We start from the raw sequence: 11,428 nt of genomic DNA, 5'->3' as shown, positions 1-11,428 counted from the left end.
ACTATTCAACCCTCTCATCTCATCTCATGACTACTTGGTCAAAGAATAACATTCATAAACCCGTTTAGAAGTTGTGTCTAAGTACAACCATTCATTATTATGCCAATCTCAATGTATCTCATATCTCAGCATTAACCAAACCATCCTAATTATCTCTAACAACCAAAAGCTCCACCAAGTCAAAATAATCTTCTTCCCTACCCAAGCTAATAGAACCTCACACTATTCGTCAAGCTTTAAAAGATCCAAATTGGTGTGCTGCTATGAATTTTGAGATTTTAGCATTGCAAAGTCAAGACACTTGGTCTCTTGTGCCATCTGTCCCTCATGTCAAACCGATGGGCTCTAAATGGGTATTTTGTGTTAAATATAATTCAAATGGCAGCATTGGACGTTATAAAGATCGATTGGTTGCTAAATGCTATCTTCAATGGCCTGGTGTGGATTATTTTGAGACCTACTCACCAGTTGTTAAACGTACTACCATCAAAGTTATTCTTTCTCTCGCGGTCTTTAAAGATTGGCCGCTTACGCAATAGGATGTCAATAATGCATTTCTACATGGGCATTTATCAAAAGAAGTGTACATGTCTCAGCCACCTAGATTTATCAATGAGAAGTTTCTCAACAATATCCGTCAATTACACAAGGCTATCTATGGCTTGAAGCAGGCTCCACGCGTCTGGTATAATGAAATGAAAGCATATCTTTTGTCTCTTCGTTTTCATCATTCTCAGTATGATCATTGCCTTTTCATATATGCAATATTTGGATTGATCATCTATCTAGTTTTCTATGTTGATGATCTCATAATTACTGGCAATCAATCTTACTATGTTGAAGAATTTACAAAACAACTTGGTACTCGATTTTCCATAAAAGATCTTAGTGATCTGAATCTTTTTTGGGTGTTAAAGTTATTCGTTCACCTACTGATCTATTTCTTAACCAATAGAAATATGTAAGTGATATACTTGAAAGAACTAACATGACAAATGCAAAACCAGTTAGGACACCTACCTCCTGTGGTTTATGCCTGGGTTCTAAAAATGGTTTTTCTCTTGATTATCCAACACAATAAAAGAATGTAGTTAGAAGCTTACAATATTTGATGTTTACTCATCCAGGTGTTGCTTTTATAGTCAACAAGTTGTCCCAGTTTACAAGCTGTCCCACGATAACTCATTGGACTAGGTCAAAACGTATCTTGCATTATCTAGCTGGGACATCAGACCATTGTCTATTTCTTCGAAAAATCTCCTCTCTCTCTTCATGCCTTTTCTGACTTTGATTGGGCTGGTGATTGTGATGATTGCTCTTTTGCTACAGCCTATGTTGTGTTTCTTGAATGTCATCTAGTCTTATGGAGTTTTAAGAAATGAAGAACGGTAGCTCGTTCTTCGATGAAGGCAGAATACAGGGTCATTTCTTCTACCACTGCTGAACTTTGTTGGGTGTGTAATCTTCTCAAAAAGTTATCTTTTACTCCCACTAAAACACCAATCATCTACTACGATAATCTTGGTGCTACATATATTTGTGTTAACCCTGTGTTCCACTCTCACAAGAAGCACATTGAACTTGATTATCATTTTGTTAGTAAATTAGTCCAGCAAGGTATTCTTCGGGTTTCTCATATTTCATCGAAGGAACAACTAGCTGATATGCTTACAAAATCTCTTCCAAGTGAATCTTTTGAGTTGTTACGTTCCAAGATTGGAATCTCTGATCGACCTACTATCTTGTGGGGGCATATTAGAGATATATCCTAGATTGATTGCATATTATTTTCATTCCTTATTTATAGATTTAGTTCTTAGATTTTTAGCTTATTCATAACTGTAAAGATCCTCATTCATTTTGACTGATTGAATTGATTTTCTTCCTGATCTTTTTGGATCCACCCTCTTGTATAAATACCACTCATTATTAATTAAAAAATAAGAACTTATCTTTTCAGTAAACTACTATAATAACCATACCCACCTTCTAGAAAGAGTGATATGATTAAGTGAGTGTCTAGATTGACTTATTTTAATTGATTTTTTACTTTTAAACTTTTTTTTTAGTTTTGAAAGTATTTGGAGAATATAAAAAGTGTTTTTCAACATTTTTTTCAAGGTTGAAAAGGTGAAACAAGAAAAAGCTAAAAGTCAAAACTTGGGTATCCCCAACTTATGGCTTTTAGCTATTATCTTATAAGCCGCTTTAAGAAAAGTCTATCATTACACAAACGTTGAATAAAAAATGACATTTAACATCTTTCGTCGACCCATGTACTGCTGCTATTCTTTATATAACTTCTTTCCTAATTTGTGACACTATAAACTACTATTTACCACTTCATTTTTCCTTGCACGCCATATGTGGTAAATAGTAGCCCCCCATATTGTAACCAACAACTTCCTTGTTGAATTGTCTCCACCTCTTGTTTTTAAGCCATTCCACGTAGCTCCCATTTCCCTATTGAGGAGTGGATAAAGTAATGTTTTCTTTTACTTCTTTAGTCCAAGTGCAATTAGTAAATACATGCTCATGTGTTTCAGTAGCCAAACCATTGCATAAGCAGCAGATAGTATCATCTACTTAGATATTTATCCACACCATCCTATCCTTAGGTATTAATTTGCATTGAGCTAGCGCTACTAGACACAAAATGATTCTATGTTTTGGTTGCATAATTGTGGTCCACATATAGTCAGCTACAAGTGCTCTAGTGAGGATGCCTTTTCATAGAGTGTGTAAGATTCAGAGTCAACAAATAGTGATCATTCAGATACCATATCAATTTTAAGTGCATTCAAACTCTTCTGCAGTCCAATGGAGGGTCGTGTGTCCAGATATCAGGTTGGTTCTTTATATAGCTAGAGACCATGAACCCATCTGACCCATAGTAAGTCCTTCTTTAAAACCCAGTTACCTCAATAACTTTTCCACAAAAGCCATATTCAAGCATTTCCTACTTTTAATGTTGAGTCCGTCATATTTCTTTGGAACACATACTTTGTCTGATGCTACCAATACAGCTTTAATTTCCTCTTTTCAGTGGAGATTCACCATAGATAACTCCTACATTTTTTATCTACTTCCTTCAGAATGCTCTGAGGTAGAATAAAAACAACCCCTAAAAATTTGAATATAGAAAACAATACAGCATTTATCACTTTTAATCTATCGGCATATAATAAGTTTTTAGAGTGATCTTATTAGTAAGTTTCTCCACAAATTAGTAACATTCCAACTTACTCCACTTCTTAGAGGATAACTGTCACGATCCTGACCCATCGTGACTGGCACCCACACTAACCCTATGGTGGGAGAACCATTTTCAACAGCCCAACAATTAGCAAATGTAGTAGATAAATTAGATAAGGATATGGAAGCGGTCTTAATTAAAGATATAAGTCTAAGTCCCCATAAACTCAAGAAAGTATAGTCAACAACTTAAACATATATGTGGAAATTACTCCTAGAAACTGAAAGTCGAACGTACTAAAACTCTAACAACATCGACTCTAAGACAAGGGAATGCAATCCCAAAAAAAAACATAGTCATGAACTAAACTCATGTTTGAATCTAAGTCGTGGAAAAAGGACTAGAATAAAAGACAGAGAGTCCACGACATCCTAAAAGAATAGCTCATCCTTGAACTCGAACACAATCACTCCTCTAGGCGAGGCCTCTCTGCAACCGGCTGAATATGCCCTGTATTCAATAAAGAAGACCAAGTGTAGTATCAGTACACAAAAATAATAGTGTACTGGTAGAATCACGCGGCTAGCCAGTCAGCGAGTCATGGACAAGTAAACTCAATATAATAAGCACATATATATAGAATAATTTAACCATTTCATCCTAAATAATAATAAGCAAGATCATAGTTCAACTACTTCAATATCTGGTAACTTCATATAAGTGTCCTCTCATGGGAATTATAAACACTGAACTCATATTGGAACGTGACACCCAATCTAATATTTGTGTCGGAATATGACACCCGATCCAAATGTGTGTCAGAATGTGACACCTAATCCAATTATATGTCGGAATATGATACCCATCCAAACATACAAGTAATCCTAATTCACCACCATAGTCAACATTAAATCACCAAGAATAGGTTCATCACAAAACAGGCTAGTAAATAACCATTTCATACAATTTGTAGCATCATTCCCAATTCATATACACATATGCATACTATGAAGTAATTTAGCAAGTACATGAAACCCATATAGGAAACAAAATTATCACCTACCTTGCATTCGAGCTTCAACCACTCTAAGATGTAAGAGCTTTCCTTTTTTAGGCTCGTTCCGCTTGTTCTTGTCCTAAAAATAGTAAATACATGCAAAGAATCAGCACAATGGTCTACCTTAGTCGAATTATAGTATAATTCCCCTCTTAGACCAACCCATGATCCTAAACCCTACCTAGGGCTAATTTCCACCATTACCCACAGGCCAAAAAGCTCCCACAATGACCACCTATCCTAGTTTATGGGTCTTAGAAATCGAATAATGAGTTTAAGGAGTAGAAATCTTACCTTAAGTGTGGAAATCCATGGGAAAAAATAAAAATTGCCCTGGGTCGCCTCCTAATGTCTTAAGAATAATTTTTGCAGAATAATATTGTTCTGGGGTTTTTCACCATCTTTAAGTCGCGACTGTCCCGCCACAGAGGGACCATCCTACTCTAGCGGGATAGATAGAGATAGTGAGCTTGGGACTTGAGCTCCAAACCCCCATTTTACAACACATACACATCCCATGGCATCTTAAATCATGTCTTTCATGACAACTCCAATTCCGGAAGTTTTACTCATTCGAATATGATTCTGCGAAACTACAAATACTCTATATCATCTTGGCTATCAACTGACTAAATTAGATGTAATACCCCCAGAAGTTTTCACTAAGATTCAAACATTTCTTCACGTGAGTGTAGACTCGGACCGGGGGACTTGTAATTTTACACATGAGTTAGGATCAATTCCTAAGTAATTGGAGTGTGTTAGATGTGTTTAGGGGTCATAAGGGATCTCTAATACCAAGTCGAGTCCAAAGAACTCCAATCGATTAAGTCTTTGGGTGAGTTAGTATTAGGATCAAATTCAAATGACCATATTTCCTGGAATATAATGAACTGGGTGGACCAAGACCTATTAAATTAAAGGTCGTCGGGTCTTCTTTCCAACGCCACCAAGAAGGTAATTTTTGGCGTTTGGAGTCAAAAGATATGATGATCCTAAGACGGACAGGTACTATAGGAATTTCAGGTCTGGGTTGTGACTGCAGGAAACCTGGGCTTGGGGCCGCAGTGGTGCGATGCGCCACTATCGCGCCAGGAATAAGCCTCAGTAGTTTGGTCCCTGGCGCGACGCGCCACTAGGAGATGTACAGGGTTTTCAAGCCTATTTTCCAAAACCTAGAAAACTTGGGCTTGGCGCTGTAAGGGCGCGACGCGCCACTATCGCGCCATAAAACAACCTCAGTAGTTTAGTCCTTGGCGCGATGTGCCACTATCAGATGTGCAGCTTTTAAGCCTAAATTCGACTTGGCACCGCTGTGGCGCGATGTGCCACTATAGCGCCAAGAGTAGTTTTAGCCTGTTTTCCAGATTTTTGAGAAAGGGCAATTTGGGTATTTCCCTAAATTATATATATACTATCCTTGGACGTTTTGGGGACCATTTTTCAGTCCCCCTCTCTCTCTCTAAAAGCCCTAATATTTTCCCTTTCTTCTTCTTCTTCTTCTTCTCCAAATCCTTCTCCAACAAAGGGTGCCATCAAGAGTTTCAAGGATTCAAGTCTCCCATTAAAGACCCAACATCAAGATTTCTTCAAAGTCTTAAAACAAGGTATGTAAGGCTAACCTAAAATATGGATTGAGTTCTTCCATATGCCCATAGATGTGTTGGATAGGAGTTATGAAAGAGTTGAACCTTCTAAGAAGGTTTTCTTGAAAGTTTTCCTAAACTATAGAATGTTTTTAGATAATATTGGTTGATTGATGTTTTTATATTACTTGAGTTACTAAATAGTTATCTTTCATAAATATTGACTACAAATGGATCTTGGTATATAGAATTATAGGTATTGACGATATTCTTGAGTTGAGTTTGTTGAGAGTATGGATTCATATTTCATTCACATGAATCCAAGATGATATTTCTTTGTCATAATTATCTTGAGGTTGAGGTGGATGGTTTTGTGTATATAGGTATTGATTAGAAAGAAAAGAATGAATTGGATAGTTAAGAATGTCCTTTTGCTTCCATAAATTGAACATAGGACTAAAATAAAGATTTTGGAGTAGATGTTTGACGATTGATGTGATGATGATATTTGAAAATGATGTGATGATAATGTTTCATGATAATAATGATGATGTGATAATAAGGTTTGATGATGACGTTGATGTGATGATGATGTTTGATGACGATGTGAATAATGGTATTTGACGATGATGTGAATAAAGAGGTTATGTTGATGAGAATGTTGTGTGATGAAGTGGATTGGAGTCTAATGTGATTTTGTGGTATGTAATGTGCATAATTTGAGTTGATTGGAGTCTTATGAATATTTTGAAAATAAATAATCTTTTGAGAAAGAGTTTTAAATAAATATTTTGTGAATATTTTTGCATAAACTATTTATACACTATTTTGAGTTTAAAGAGTAATTATTTTCATCTATGATTTAAAAAGAGTTTAAGCACGAGTTGAGTTTGAGGAGTATTTTAATTATTTTTGAACACGAGTATTTTGAGTATAAATGAGTTGAGCATATTTACTTTAAAATGTCAATTTTTGAGATTGTATAAATTTTAAAGAGAAGAGTTTGATGATTTGAGATGAGTCGATTTGAAAGAAGGTCCAATGAGGCCAGATTTGATTTGAGTTTTGAAAAGAGTCCAATGAGACTAAATGAGTTGATTTGAAAGAGTCTAATAAGACTAAATGAGTATTTTGATTATTTTACTCACTTGATAGATATGAGCATATTGAGTCTTGGGAGGAGTATCGAGCACCGAATTGGGTAAGAGTATAGTCCATACTTGAACCAATAAACTACGTCGCCGAACTTAGGAGAGGATTGAACCGTTAAAGTCGGATGCTTCCTAAATTACTGTCCTGACATGATAGGACTTGGTTGGATTGGATCCATGATTGGTTGATTCGTTCATACCCTGGCAAAGTATGAACGGATGCGGTAATAATGTCGGCTTGTTGTACTATCACTCGCTCATATGGTGATAGTTGTCGGTTAGAGAAACTTCCAATTGAATGGATTGTGCTTGATATGATTGGCTTGATTGTGATTGGAGATGATTGAGTTGAATTGTAAAACATTGCATAGTTTAATTTGCATATTCATTTGAGTTGAGTCCTTTGAGTTGATTGTTGAATTGATTGTTGAGCTGATTGTGAATGATTGGATTGGAGTAGGTGATATATGATCGGATAGTGTAGGATTGGATTGGATTAAATATAATGAGGTGTGATTGGGTTGAATAAAGTGGTATTTGATTTGATGGAATCGAATTGTAAATGATTTGATTGAACTGTGTTATGCATGATTGGATTGGATTGTACGGTATATGATTAGTCTCTGTCTAAAACTGTATTCTTACTTTAGACTTATGACGCCTTATTTGAGTCTCTCTTATCTTTCTGACTTGAGATATTTGGACCGATGATATTCTTCCCTGAGGTATGTTTTATTCTGCCATATTACATACTTATACATTCCAGGTACTGACGTCCATTTAGACCTGCATCATTTCATGATGCAGAGACAGGTCTAAGAGATCGTCAATAGAAGCACCATTGAGGATCTATACACACTCAGCGTATTGGTGAGTCCTCACTTTCATCCGGAGGACACCGCTTATATCATTCTTGCATCGAGTTAGCCCTTTTCATTTTGATTTGAGGTAGCCATGAATATGTCATTGGCACCAATTAGATAGTAGTGATAGAGGCTTCATAGACTAGATAGTGAAGGGTCGATTGAGTATTTCTTTCCTTAAATTATTCTTGTCAAACTATTTTTAAATGACAAATATTAGAGTTGATTTGTTGGCCCATGGACTTTATTCTTTGAGTTAGATTGATGTTTTGAGTTGCCCACCGAATATTCTCTTTATTTTTGTCTTCCGCTGATTGAATAAATGAACGGATGTGTGATCAGGCTATGTGGTTCGCTTGGGAGCCAGAAATGGTTCTTGAGTGCCGATTACGTCTAGGGTACCCTCTCGGGGCGTGACATTAGATTACCAATTCGATCCTCCAGCTATCACAAGGTCACCCCAAACCTAGCCTGGCTCAGAATTCATCCAAGACTAGCTTAGGCTCAAATTTTGTGAAGTTACTACCCAAAATTTTCTGACCCAAATTCCTTCTCCATTGGCCTATTCATAACGACTAGGACAGATAGTAACAATAGATACCAATTTACCCATCACTCATCCCCGAGTAACCATGTAACAACCAAGAAATGTTTTCGCAAAGACTCGAATATTTCTTCACGTGTGTGTAGGCTCGAACCAAAGGACTTGTAATTTTATATATGAGTTAGGATTAATTCCTAAGTGTTTGAAGGGTATTAGATATGTTTTAGGTTCATAAGACATCTCTAACACCAAGTCGAGTCCAAAGAATTCCAATCAATTAAGTTTTCACATGAGTTAGTATAAGGGTCACCTTCAAATGACCATATCCCTTTGAATATAATGAACTGGGTGGCCCACAACCTACCAAATTAAATTTCATTGAATCTTCTTTCCAATGCCACAAAGATTTTAATTTTTGGAGTTTGGAGTCAAAAGTTATGACCCTTTCTCTAAAGACTAGTACTGTAGGAATTTTAGGCCTGGACTCTAACTCCAGAAAATTTAGGCTTGGCGCTGCAAGGGCGCGACGTGCCACTATAGTGCCAGAAAACAGCCTCAGTACTTTGGTCCTTAGCGCGATGCGCCACTATTAGGTGTGCAGGGTTTTTAAGCTCATTTTCCAGAACCCAGAAAATTTAGGCTTGGCGTTGTAAGGGCGCGACGCGCCACTATAGTGCCAGAAAACAACCTCAGTAGTTTGGTCCTTGGTGCGACGCACCACTATTAGGTCGTAGGGTTTTTAAGCCTATTTTGACTTGGCGCTGCAGTGGAGCGGCGCGCCACTATAGCGCCAGGTGAGTTTTAGCTCTTTTTTTTCAGATTTTTGAGAAAGGGAAAATTGGACTTTCTCCCTAATTATATATACTCTAGCCTTGAACGATTTAGACCATTTTTTTCAGTCTTGTGACTCTCTCTAAAAATCCCTAATCTTCATTCTCTTCTCTTCCAAACATCTCAAACAAGATTTGCCCTCAAAAGCTCAAGGATTCAAGATCTTCAAGTCAAGTCTTGGTTTTTGGTGGAGTGATATTCAAGCAAGGTATGTAAGGCTAACCTAAAATATGGAATGAGTTCTTTCATATGCCCATAGATGTGTTAGATAGAAGTTGTGAAAGATTTGAACCTTCTATGAAGATTTTCTTGAAATTTCCTAAACTATAGAATATTACTAAAATGTGTTAATGATGTTCTTGAGTTGACTTTGTTAAGAGTATGGATTTATGTATTCATTCACACGAACCCAAGATGAGATTTCTTTTTGGTCATAATTTATCTTGAGGATGAGATTGATGGTTTTTTATGTATAATAAAAATAATATTATTTTTCATAGTGAAATGAGGTATTCTTTTACATGAGTTTGATGAAATTAATTTTTAGTTATATGAGAATTTTGGGATAGTTATGAATGTGAAGGGTATAAAAGAAATGAAACCTTGGTAGAGCTAGAATGTCACTTTTGTTTCTATAAAGGAAATATAGAATTTAGTAAGAATTTTGGAGCAAGATGTTTGATAATGATGTGAATGATGATGTTTGATAATAATGTGAATGATGATGTTTGATAATGATGTGAATAATGATGTTTGATGATGGTTTGAATAATGACGTGAATGGTGGTTATTTAACATATGTAGAATGATTGATGAAGAGGTTATGTTGATGAGAATCTTGTGTGATGAAGTGGATTGGAGTTTAATGTGATTATATGATATGTGATTTGTATAATTTGATTTGATTGGAGTCTTATGAACATTTTAAAAATAAATGATCTTTTGAGAAGGAGTTTTAAATAAATGATTTGTGAATATTTTGCATAAACTATTTATACACTATTTGAGTTTAAAGAATGATTATTTTCATCTATGACTTAAAAAGAGTTTAAGCATGAGTTGAGTTTGAGAAGTCTTTTAATTATCTTTGAACATGAGTATTTTGAGTATAAACAAGTTGAGTATTTTTACATAAAAATGTCTATTTTGAGTTTGAGTTGAGGAGTTGAAATTATGTTTTAAATGCATCTAATATTTTCAGCATTCATTGAGTTGAGATGGTATCGAAATCAGAAAGAAGAGTTTGATGATTGAAATGAGTTGATTGTGAAAGAAGGTCCAATGAGACCAGATGGATTGAGTTTTGAAAAGAGTCCAACGAGACTAAATGAGTTGATTTGAAACTAAGTCCTAAAAGACTAAATGAGTATTTTGAATATTTTACTCACTTGATAGATATGTGCATATTGAGTCTTGGGAGGAGTATCGAGCACCGAATTGGATAAGAGTATAGTCCATACTCGAATCCCATAAACTATGCCGCCAACGTAGTAAGGGATTGGACCGTTAAAGTCGGATGTTTCCCATGGGATCGAACCGTTAAAGTCAGATGTTTCCCATGGGATCGAACCGTTAAAGTCAGATGTTTCCCATTTTATTGTCCTGAAATGATAGGACTTGACTGATCGATGAAATCCATGATTAGTTGATTCATTCATGCCCTGGCAAGGTATGGACGGACGTGGCAACGACGTGGCTCATTATGTATTACCTACTTATAGGTGGTGGGATTGTTGTCGGTTAGAGAAACTCCCAATTGAATGGATTGTGCTTGATATGATTGATTTGATTGTAATTGTAAATGATTAGGTTGAATTATAAAACATTGCATAATTTAATTTGCATATCTATTTAGCTGAGTCATTTGACTTTATGGTGGAGGTGATTGCATATGATTGGATTGGATTGGATGATATATGATTGGATTGTGTATGATTGGATTGGATTAGGTGATATGTGATGGATTGAATTAAATGATATATGATTGGATAGTGTACGATTGGATTGGATTAAATAGAATGATGTGTGATTGGGTTGAATAGAGTGGTATGTGATTGGATGGGATCGAATTGTAAATGATTTGATTAAACTGTATTGTACATGATTGGATTGGATTGTATGGTATATGATTGGTCTTTGTCTAAAAATGTATTCTTACTTTGGACTTATGACACTTTGATTGAGTCTCTCTTATCTTTCT

The sequence above is a fragment of the Solanum dulcamara genome, chromosome 8, assembly GCF_947179165.1.
Source record: "Solanum dulcamara chromosome 8, daSolDulc1.2, whole genome shotgun sequence".
In the NCBI taxonomy this organism is placed as follows: Eukaryota; Viridiplantae; Streptophyta; class Magnoliopsida; order Solanales; family Solanaceae; genus Solanum; species Solanum dulcamara.
The sequence above is the reverse complement of the archived record's forward strand: the minus strand, read 5'-3'. Positions refer to the sequence as shown.